The following is a 9,221-nucleotide window of genomic DNA, read 5'->3' on the forward strand; positions in this document are numbered from 1 at the left end:
ATGAGCGTGATTCAGTCGACCCAAGTGAAATACACTGAATAAATTCAGCCACACCCACACATTGTCTGCCTTACATTTGGAGCAGCAGTCTATATAGGTTGGGCAGGTTGTGTTCTTATTTTCACTTCCATATGGGGTTAACACAAAGGTCTAAGTGCCATCAGTCCTTCTTCGAAGTTTCATCTTGGCTGGGCGATACCTTGGAACCTAACACATAGATGCCAATGCCATGGAGGGAGACCAAGGCACAAAGCTTTTTGCAAGCTTCACGTGTACTTAATATGCATTGTATTTTGTAGGCAGGTTTTTGACTTTGGAAAACACATGTTAATGAAAGATATGTATGCATGTAAGAGTCTAAGGGATCTATCTATATAACGATTTAAACATAACTTGCAAATTATATTTTTTCTTTCTTTCTACAGATACTCATTCCAATATAGAGTTACAGAGCAATAAGCAGAAGCTTGAAAGGCTGATGATCCTTTGGTTTCAAAATAAAATATTCACCAAAAATTAAACTAAGAAAAAAATGTTTTGTAAAAAGGTTTTAGATACTATTTCTTTGAAGCATCATTTAGTAAAATGGGTTGATTCATGCTAGTATTTCCAAACAACATTCATAATGGAAAAACAGTGCAACTAGTTTCAACAAGATTATGGGAAACATGAAAATAAACAAGCATTGGCAAAGCCAATAAGTGTGACTTATTTTCTTAGTACTATCCCTCATGACCTCTTGCACAACTTCCCTCGTAACCTCGTGCATAACTTCTGAAATGAGAATGCCAACAACTGCAGCTACACTCAGAGGTACGGCAGCTGTTAAGGTCAAGAGGAAAAAGTGTATGAAGCCTTGTTAGTTCAGAATTGGCACTTCAGGCAAGGCAAAGGCGAGAGCATCTCTATGGCTGCAAAGCTCAGCAGTGAGTCTTAGAGACAGGAGCTGCTAGGTTTCTGCAGTCTCAGAGAGTAGTGAGCTAGAGTACTAATACCGTACATACAGTACGTTTGGGGACCTCCCCCCCCCTAAGGGACGACATATGAAAAAGAAAGAGGAAACATGTTTACTAATTGTCTTGCTTTAAAGTAAAAGGGGCATAAGATACCAGTGGCAAAATGCAGTAACCAATCAGAATATTGCCCTACAACTCTCAAGTTTCCCTTGCCCATCATATCATAGTTGTTCTATATGTGGGGCTTACCACCCCTGACAAGCCCAATTTGGTGAATGCTTACTTTAGCCTCTCCAGGGTTTGTATTCTTTGTATTCTGGAATTTATTGTCTTGATTTTGAGATAGGGTAATCGGTACTACATATTCTAGAGTGTAAAGAAAAAACCTGGAATGCATGATCTATTTGCAGATGACGCTGTGAGTCTTGTGTGCCCTGCTACCCAGTTACCATTGTCTCTCCAAGGCACAAGAATATTTCTCACAGCCTCCATCACTACCCTTGCTTTGTGACTGATTTCGGCCCTGCCTTTAAATTCCTTCTTTGCTTCTGTAATTTGAGACCTTTGTGATCTCTGTCTGTGAAGTTGTTTATGGGTCCTTCCTTTGGGGTATTTTGGAGTTCCTACATGCCTGCCTCTGAGGATCCTAATTGCTGGCCTCTATTAACATACTGCCTGTCCCTACAGTGTGCAGCCCTCACAACCCATGTTTCAGAGGTTTCTCACTGCTATACTCTGTGTACACAGGGTATTGACTACAAAACACTCGAGTTTCCCACGCCCACCATTATTAGCTAGCCAACCTCTGTTTTGCTTTTCATTCTGTGATTTTTAGTCCCAATTATTCCATTATTCAATCAGGACAATAAATCCTAGAATACAAAGCAAAAATCTTGATTGATGATCCATTCCGTACGGTCCTTGGAAAAATTGAGAGCTTTGTGATGAGGCACCTCTCTAATTTTTGATAGATGCTTGTTAGATGAAACATGTAGCAGTTCGACAGGATGCAGAAAAGAGGGGCCAGGAACGAAAATAACATTTTCTAGCATTTGCAACAACAATTTTAGATTCTATTAAGGACAGGGAGGCGAGGATTATGCTTTTCAAACTTTACTACACTAAAAATAGCAGCCAATAAAAAACAGTAAACATTAACACTATGGGCCTCATTATGACCCTGGCGGGCGGCGGAGGCCGCCCGCCAGGATCCCGCCCTCCAAATTACCGCGCCGCGGTCAAAAGACCGCGGCGGGTATTACGAGTTTTCCCCTGGGCTGGCGGGCGGTTCCAGTTAAACCGCCCGCCAGCCCAGGGGAAAACGACCTTCCCACGAGGATGCCGGCTCGTAATCGAGCCGGCGGAGTGGGAAGGTGCGACGGGTGCTACTGCACCCGTCGCGTATTTCACTGTCTGCAAGGCAGACAGTGAAATACATTTTGGGGCCCTCTTACGGGGGCCCCTGCCGTGCCCATGCCATTGGCATGGGCACGGCAGGGGCCCCCAGGGGCCCCGCGACCCCCCCTACCGCCATCCTGTTCATGGCGGCTTTCCCGCCATGAACTGGATGGCGGTAGGGGGGGTCAGAATCCTCATGGCTGCGGAGCGCGCTCCGCAGCCATGGAGGATTCCAATGAGCAGCGGAAAGTCAGCGGGAGACCGCTGACTTTCCGCTTCTGACCGCGGCTGAACCGCCGCGGTCAGAATGCTCATTGGAGCACCGCCAGCCTGTTGGCGGTGCTCCCGTGGTCGGTGGCCCTGGCGGCCACCGGCCGCCAGGGTCTGAATGACCCTCTATGTCTCCCATGAGGCTTTGACCCCCGCCTCTCACCAACCCACCAATAATCAGGCAATATCACATACAAAATAGCAAGGCACCATCTTGACTGCTTATTTCTTTGCCAACGCAGTCCAACTATAAGAACCATGTCCATGAATCGAAAAAATAACAGATCAATGGCCCTCAGCGGAGAGTAATCCAAGACCAAATTTACAACTCCCACTGGGATTAATCCAACAAACCCAGGACGTAATCCACAAAAGAATGCCTTCCACCAGCACTTCAGGCTTGTTTGATTCAGATCCTGAAAAAAGAACTTAAATTACATCTCATCACTACGAAAAACATCATCAGAAGAGATGGACAACAAAACATACTGTGCAAATCAGTAACTGAAACATTCAGTATATCATCCATTTTACCTGTCACTTTGGCGGGATAATACTTGCTTCTGTGGCCTTAATAGAAATTAATATTCTTCTTGCAAATGCTGGAAAAGTTCTATGTCATGACCGGAGGCTCAGCGTATGCTGGATCAAAGCTGACCAACCACAACAAAAGACACATGTACAATAGGTTTGTAATAAATATTTTAAACATTGAATCAGATGACCAATCAGCAGCACAAAGGATATCTTCTAGTCTAGCACCTAAAGCAAATGCTTTTGATGCCATGCCTCTTCTGACTGAGTGTGTACCATAATCGGAAACATCAATTCCAGCTTCAGACATCACCCAGCGAACCCAACGTGTCAAGGTCATTGCTGAGTCTGGAAAGAAAGGCTTCACAAGGGCCAACAACAGGGGACCTAGGGGATCTGTTTTATGTGCAAAAGTACATTCTTCATAAACTTTAAGACACTGCACCACACAATTTTTTGTTTTCAGGAAAAGCAGGATAATCCACAGACCTAAACAGAGTTTTTTATTAATTTGAAAATCAAAAAAGAGACTCCTTCGGAAGAAAATAACCTACCTGCAAGATCCAGTGCTCTCACATCAGAAACTCGACAGCAGGAAATTAAACATAAAAGCATAGTCAAATTAGCAGAAAGTTGTTTTAAAGACAAGTCAGAATTAGCAGGCCATGCTTCAAGTAAGGACAGAACCTGTGTTACTTCCAGTTACTTCCCATAAGTGGGGATATTGTGGTCTAGGTGGCTTAGCCACCCTTATGCCTTTTAACAACTTACACACCATAGGATGGACCCCTATCAGTTTACCATCGATAAGATAAGGTCGGGGCCAGCAGATAAAGCAGATCTGAAAATGTTTACCGACCTGTAACATAAAATGGATTCCACACATTCTGAAAGGAAATTAGGGATATCCTTCAAATTTGGAGCCTGCGGGATCCACTTCCCATTGAAGGCACCAGCCCACCCATCTCTTCCATGCTGAAGAGTATCATTTCCAGGTGGAGGAGCCCAAACTTGGTGTATCAGCAGCTGCTGATGAAAAACCTGTCATCTGGCCCTGTCTGCCAAAATCTTCCAGACCATGAGGGACAAGAGGTTCTGCAGAATCAGAGGATGTGGGGGTCCCACTGGAACCAATAGGTGCGGAAAAACTGAAAGAAGAATGGGGGATGCTATTGACATTTCTAGAAGAGTCGGAAACCAAGATTGTGTTTTCCACACTGGGGTAACCAGAACTAACGTTGCCATCTGACTTCTGACTTGGGTCGCTACCGGCGGAATCATGGCGAACGGCGGGAAGGCATAGTTCACCAGGTCTGCCCAATTCTGCAGGAATGCATCTGTCACTATGGCCATCAGATCTGATCTCCAACTGTAAAATTTCTTGAGTTGAGCATTCAAGCAAGATGCAAAAAGATCCATTTGGCACGGTCCCAATGACTGAACAATCTCCTGGAAAACTTTTGAATGAAGTTTCCAATGGGTGTACTCTACTAGGAACCTGGAGTTCCAGTCTGCCACCTGATTGCCATGGCCTCAGAGAAGCTCCGCTAAGACTGTTAACTCCAGTGAGAGACAAAAATGCCAAAACTCCCAAGCAATGTTCGTTAGGAGGCATGATTTGGTCCCCCCAGATGGTTGATATATCGAACCGCGGAGATATTGTCCATCCGTAAGAAGATGCAGCAGTTTCTCTTGGTAGGAGAAAGGGACTCTATGGCAAAGGAGCTGGCCAGAAGCTCCAGACAATTGATGTGAAGCCACAGTTCTACTTACGGCCGTCAATCGCCTGTAGAGAACTCTCTGCATTGTGCTCCCCAGCCCCAATGACTGACGTCCGATTCGATGACCACATCTGATGAGGTTCCAAAAATGGCCTTACTTGTCCACGCCTCCATGTGCAGAAGCCACCATTAAAGTTCTTCTTGGGTGTCCTGAAACAACGAAATCAAATGGTCGTAACTGAAGCCCTGCTAAAGATACTGAATCTTCAAGCACTGAATAGCTCTATAATATAATAGACCCGGGAATTCAGCCTGTATCGAGGAAGCTAACAAGCCCACTAACCTAGCCAGGGACATTAAAGGCACCATCTGTTTCAACAGAGTAGACTTCAACTCCTGTTTGATGGATTTTATCTTCAGTGGGGAAACAACAACTGGGCTTTGATGGAGTCCGCCTGAAACCCCAGGAGCCCTATTTGTTGAGAGGGAGCCATCATTGATTTCTTGGAGTTTATCACAAACGCCAACTCTTGGAGAAGAGACATCGTCGATGAAAGGTGTGACAACATTTGATTCTTGTCTTGTGCTAGGAGAAGTATGTTGTCCAGGTAGATAATCATGTGGACCCTCATTGGTTTCAGAAGCTTGGTAGACAACCAAGGGCTGAAGAAAGACCGAAAGGGAGAGACCTGTACTTGTACCATCAAACTTTCCAGCGGAACTGAAGATACAGTCTGTGGGATGGACAGATGGGAACTGACAGGTAGGCATCTTTCAAACCAAGTTAAACCATCCAGTCTTGCTCCTGAAGTAAATCTTTCAAAAGATGGATTCCCCCCATCTTGAAATGCCGATATATCACATAAAAATTTAACTACCTCCACCTTTTTTCTGAACTTAGAAAACATTGCTGCAAAAACCTAGTGGATGCTGAAAAGTTGGCAAAACAGCCTATTTTGTTAAAAGCTTTGACTTGTTGGGAAGAAATGAGAGGAGGAGGTAGAGAGGGTTGAACTGGTTCCTGGGACATTTCTATACGGTATCCCTGAACAGTTTTCATCACCCATCCGTCTGATGTCATTTTCACCCAGTTGTGAACAAAGTGTTTCAGCCTTCCCCCCAGTGGAAGAAAAGAAAGAGGATCGAAAAAACTTTCCTGTAGATTGGTTATCTGAGGCCGGGAAACCTCTATTGATCCCTCTGTTAAATTGGCCTCTGTAACCTCTGGACCTGGTTGGGTAGAAACCCTCTTGGGCTGGGTCTTGAACATAACCCCTACATCTGGGTTTTGCACCTCTTGGAGGACCTTGTTGGTAGAATTGGCCAGCCGCTCATCCTCTAACATGGCTGGCCCGGCCAAAAAGGGGATAAAACATGCATTTCAAAGAGGTCTGGGATTTATCCATAGAGGTGAAAGTGTTAACAAATTGTGCAATGTCTTTGACAAAGCGGTCACCGAATAATTGGCCCTCCGCTAGGGGACCCGGTTTAGCCAAAGCCAGTTCCACTAGCTGTGGATTGATGCGCATCAGCACCGACTTGCGGCGTTCTAAGGCTAACACCCAGATAGCATTACCTAACAGGCAGATTGCTTGTTGGGTCCCCTGTGCCAAGATTTACGGGTGGATTTTAGCCCCTGTCTCCTGTGCATGCAGGGCCAGTTCCGAAGAGCAGGGTCGATCCCTTTCTTGGGGTCTTTATTGAATTTCTTAAGGAAAGTAAGCATGGAATTGTTAATATTGGGGATAAGAGCAGTTTTGTGGGGGAGATCTGGTCTGGGACATTCTAATTTAAGATGGGATCGGACCTCCTTATCAAATCCTTTGCGGAGGTTGAGGTGCATATAATCTGCCACTGCCTGGGCGGGAGTCTAATCTGAGGATTTAGGATGTACAATTTCAAAAGGGTCAAATGTGAAAGCAGGGGGAGGATGGACAGGGAGTGTTTATGTTTCTTGGTAAGCTTGTGCGCCTGAGATGCTTGAGAAACGTCTTAGTCAGCGTCAGAGTCGGTATCAAGGGAAGCATCATGAGGAGGTGGTGCTGGGCCTGTCCCAGAACTATAAACATGGTCAGAAAAAGCTGCATGAGCCACTTTGATGATGGGCGCAGAATGAGGCAGGAGACCGACGGTTTAGGCGGGGGTGGGAATGGTGGCATTGGGGGGTTTCAGTTGGTGGAATGCCAGAACCTCGAACAGCTAATTTGTCAAGTCGCTGAGAAATGGAATGCGGAGCAGAACTCAGGGCTTTATCAAGAGTCTTTTGTACAGACTTATCAATAATCTCTTACATGCCCTCATCATAATAATAGTTCTCATTTTCATTAGGGCCATACCCTTCCAGGCTCAGCTCAAATGCTTCATATTCAGACATGCTCATTCGAGGGAGGTACCTCACTCTCAAAAGTCCACAGAAGTAAGCAATCTTGTCACAATATTGAGGGGGGAAAAGGAGGGAGAAAGACCCTGAAATGGCAATGATTGCAGCCCTGCCCTGGTCAGGCACAGGACGTCCAAGGGAGCAAGTAGCTGGCAGCAGGAAGGAAAAGTCCATACGTCACCACTTGACTCTGGCCTAGGATTTATAATAGAGAGTGTGCAACTCCCTAAATAGCCTTGCAATCAAGATAACACTATCACCCCTGGTGACAGACTTCTGCTGAGGCCCCTATTATTAGAGCCCAGGGAAAGGCAGCACCAGCAAGGTGGCTGAAATCACTTGAACGAACGGAGTGATCCAAGCTACACAGAGGAGGTGGCATATGTAGTCAAAAGTGGTACCCACATGACCTCGCTCCGAATGGAGTGGGGGGCACTTTGCCTTGGTGCGGCTTCACGACGCTGGGCCAACCAAGAATGAAAAAGGAAAACAATGGGCACCAAAACCCCAAAAAAATACCGGTGGTAATTAGGTGCAACACGCACCCAGGGACAAACAATAAGCTCGCGGGCTGGAGCGCAATCATCACAGCCGATCAGCGAGCTCTCCAAGCTCTACCGGATACCTGAAGCAGAACGGACACGCTCACATGCAATAAGGTACACAGTGCGCATATGATATAGAAACAATCATACTGCACATCCTTAATAGTTTTGGTGAAGCAGAATAGAGAGGTACTTACCTTGACTGCAGAGCAGCATGTAAAGAGGCAGTCAAGATGATACCCCCTCTATTTTATAGGTGATATTTCCTGATTATTGGTGGGTTGGTGAGAGGCGGGGTTCAAAGCCTCATGGGAGATGTAGTGTTAATGTTTACTGTTTTTTATTGGCTGCTATTTTTGGAGTAGTAAAGTTTGAGAAGCTTAATTTGAGCCTCGGGTCCTGGCATAGAATCCTGAAGCAAAAGTATACCCCAAAACCTTTGACAGTGAGGCAAATGCAACCTCAGTGTGTGGAGAGGAGATCAAGGCGGTCATTCTGACCGCGGCGGTCGGCAGTCGCCGCCCGCCAAGCGGTTTCCGCCGAAAGACCGCTCCGCGGTCAAAAGACCGCAGCGGCCATTCTGGCTTTCCCGCTGGGCCGGCGGGTGACCGCCAGAAGACCACCGGCCGGCCCAGCGGGACAGCCCCTTCAATAATGAAGCCGGCTCGGAATGGAGCCGGCGGAGTTGAAGGGGTGAGACGGGTGCAGTGGCACCCGTCGCAATTTTCACTGTCTGCACAGCAGACAGTGAAAATCTTTGTGGGGCCCTGTTAGGGGGCCCCTGCACTGCCCATGCCATCCCAGTGGCATGGGCAGTGCAGGGGCCCCCAGGGCCCCACGGCACCCGTTCCCGCCATCCTGGTTCTGGCGGTGGACACCGCCAGAAACAGGCTGGCGGGAAGGCGGTCGGAATCCCCATGGCGGTGCTGCAAGCAGCGCCGCCATGGCGGATTCCCTGGGCCGGCGGGAAAACGCCGGCTCCCCTTTTCTGACCGCGGCTTTACCGCTGCGGTCAGAATCGCCCAGGACGCACCGCCAGCCTGTTGGCGGTGCTTCCGCCGCCCTCCGCCATGGCGGTCATGGACCGCCAAGGTCAGAATGACCCCCCAAGTTCTTAATAGTATTTGCCAGATATTCTTTCATGCCAGAAGTTCTTTCTAGTAAATGCAAGGTTTCGTGGCAAACGCCACTGTAAGGTGATGCCATTTAGAAAGTAGATTGTTTGTTGTCTAAGGTTAGTGGTAATATGTCTAAGACTTACTTGTACTTGTCAAGATTGTCCAGTATTTTGTGTTTGCACAATTTTCAAAGGAGTGTCCTCATCTTAGTTTTAAGTGAATGGATGGATGGATTTTGTCTAGCTTTGTGTGTGCCGCAGTGATACTGACAGTGGGAGATAATATCAGTCCAAAGCAGT

This window comes from Pleurodeles waltl, chromosome 12 (assembly GCF_031143425.1).
Source record: "Pleurodeles waltl isolate 20211129_DDA chromosome 12, aPleWal1.hap1.20221129, whole genome shotgun sequence".
In the NCBI taxonomy this organism is placed as follows: Eukaryota; Metazoa; Chordata; class Amphibia; order Caudata; family Salamandridae; genus Pleurodeles; species Pleurodeles waltl.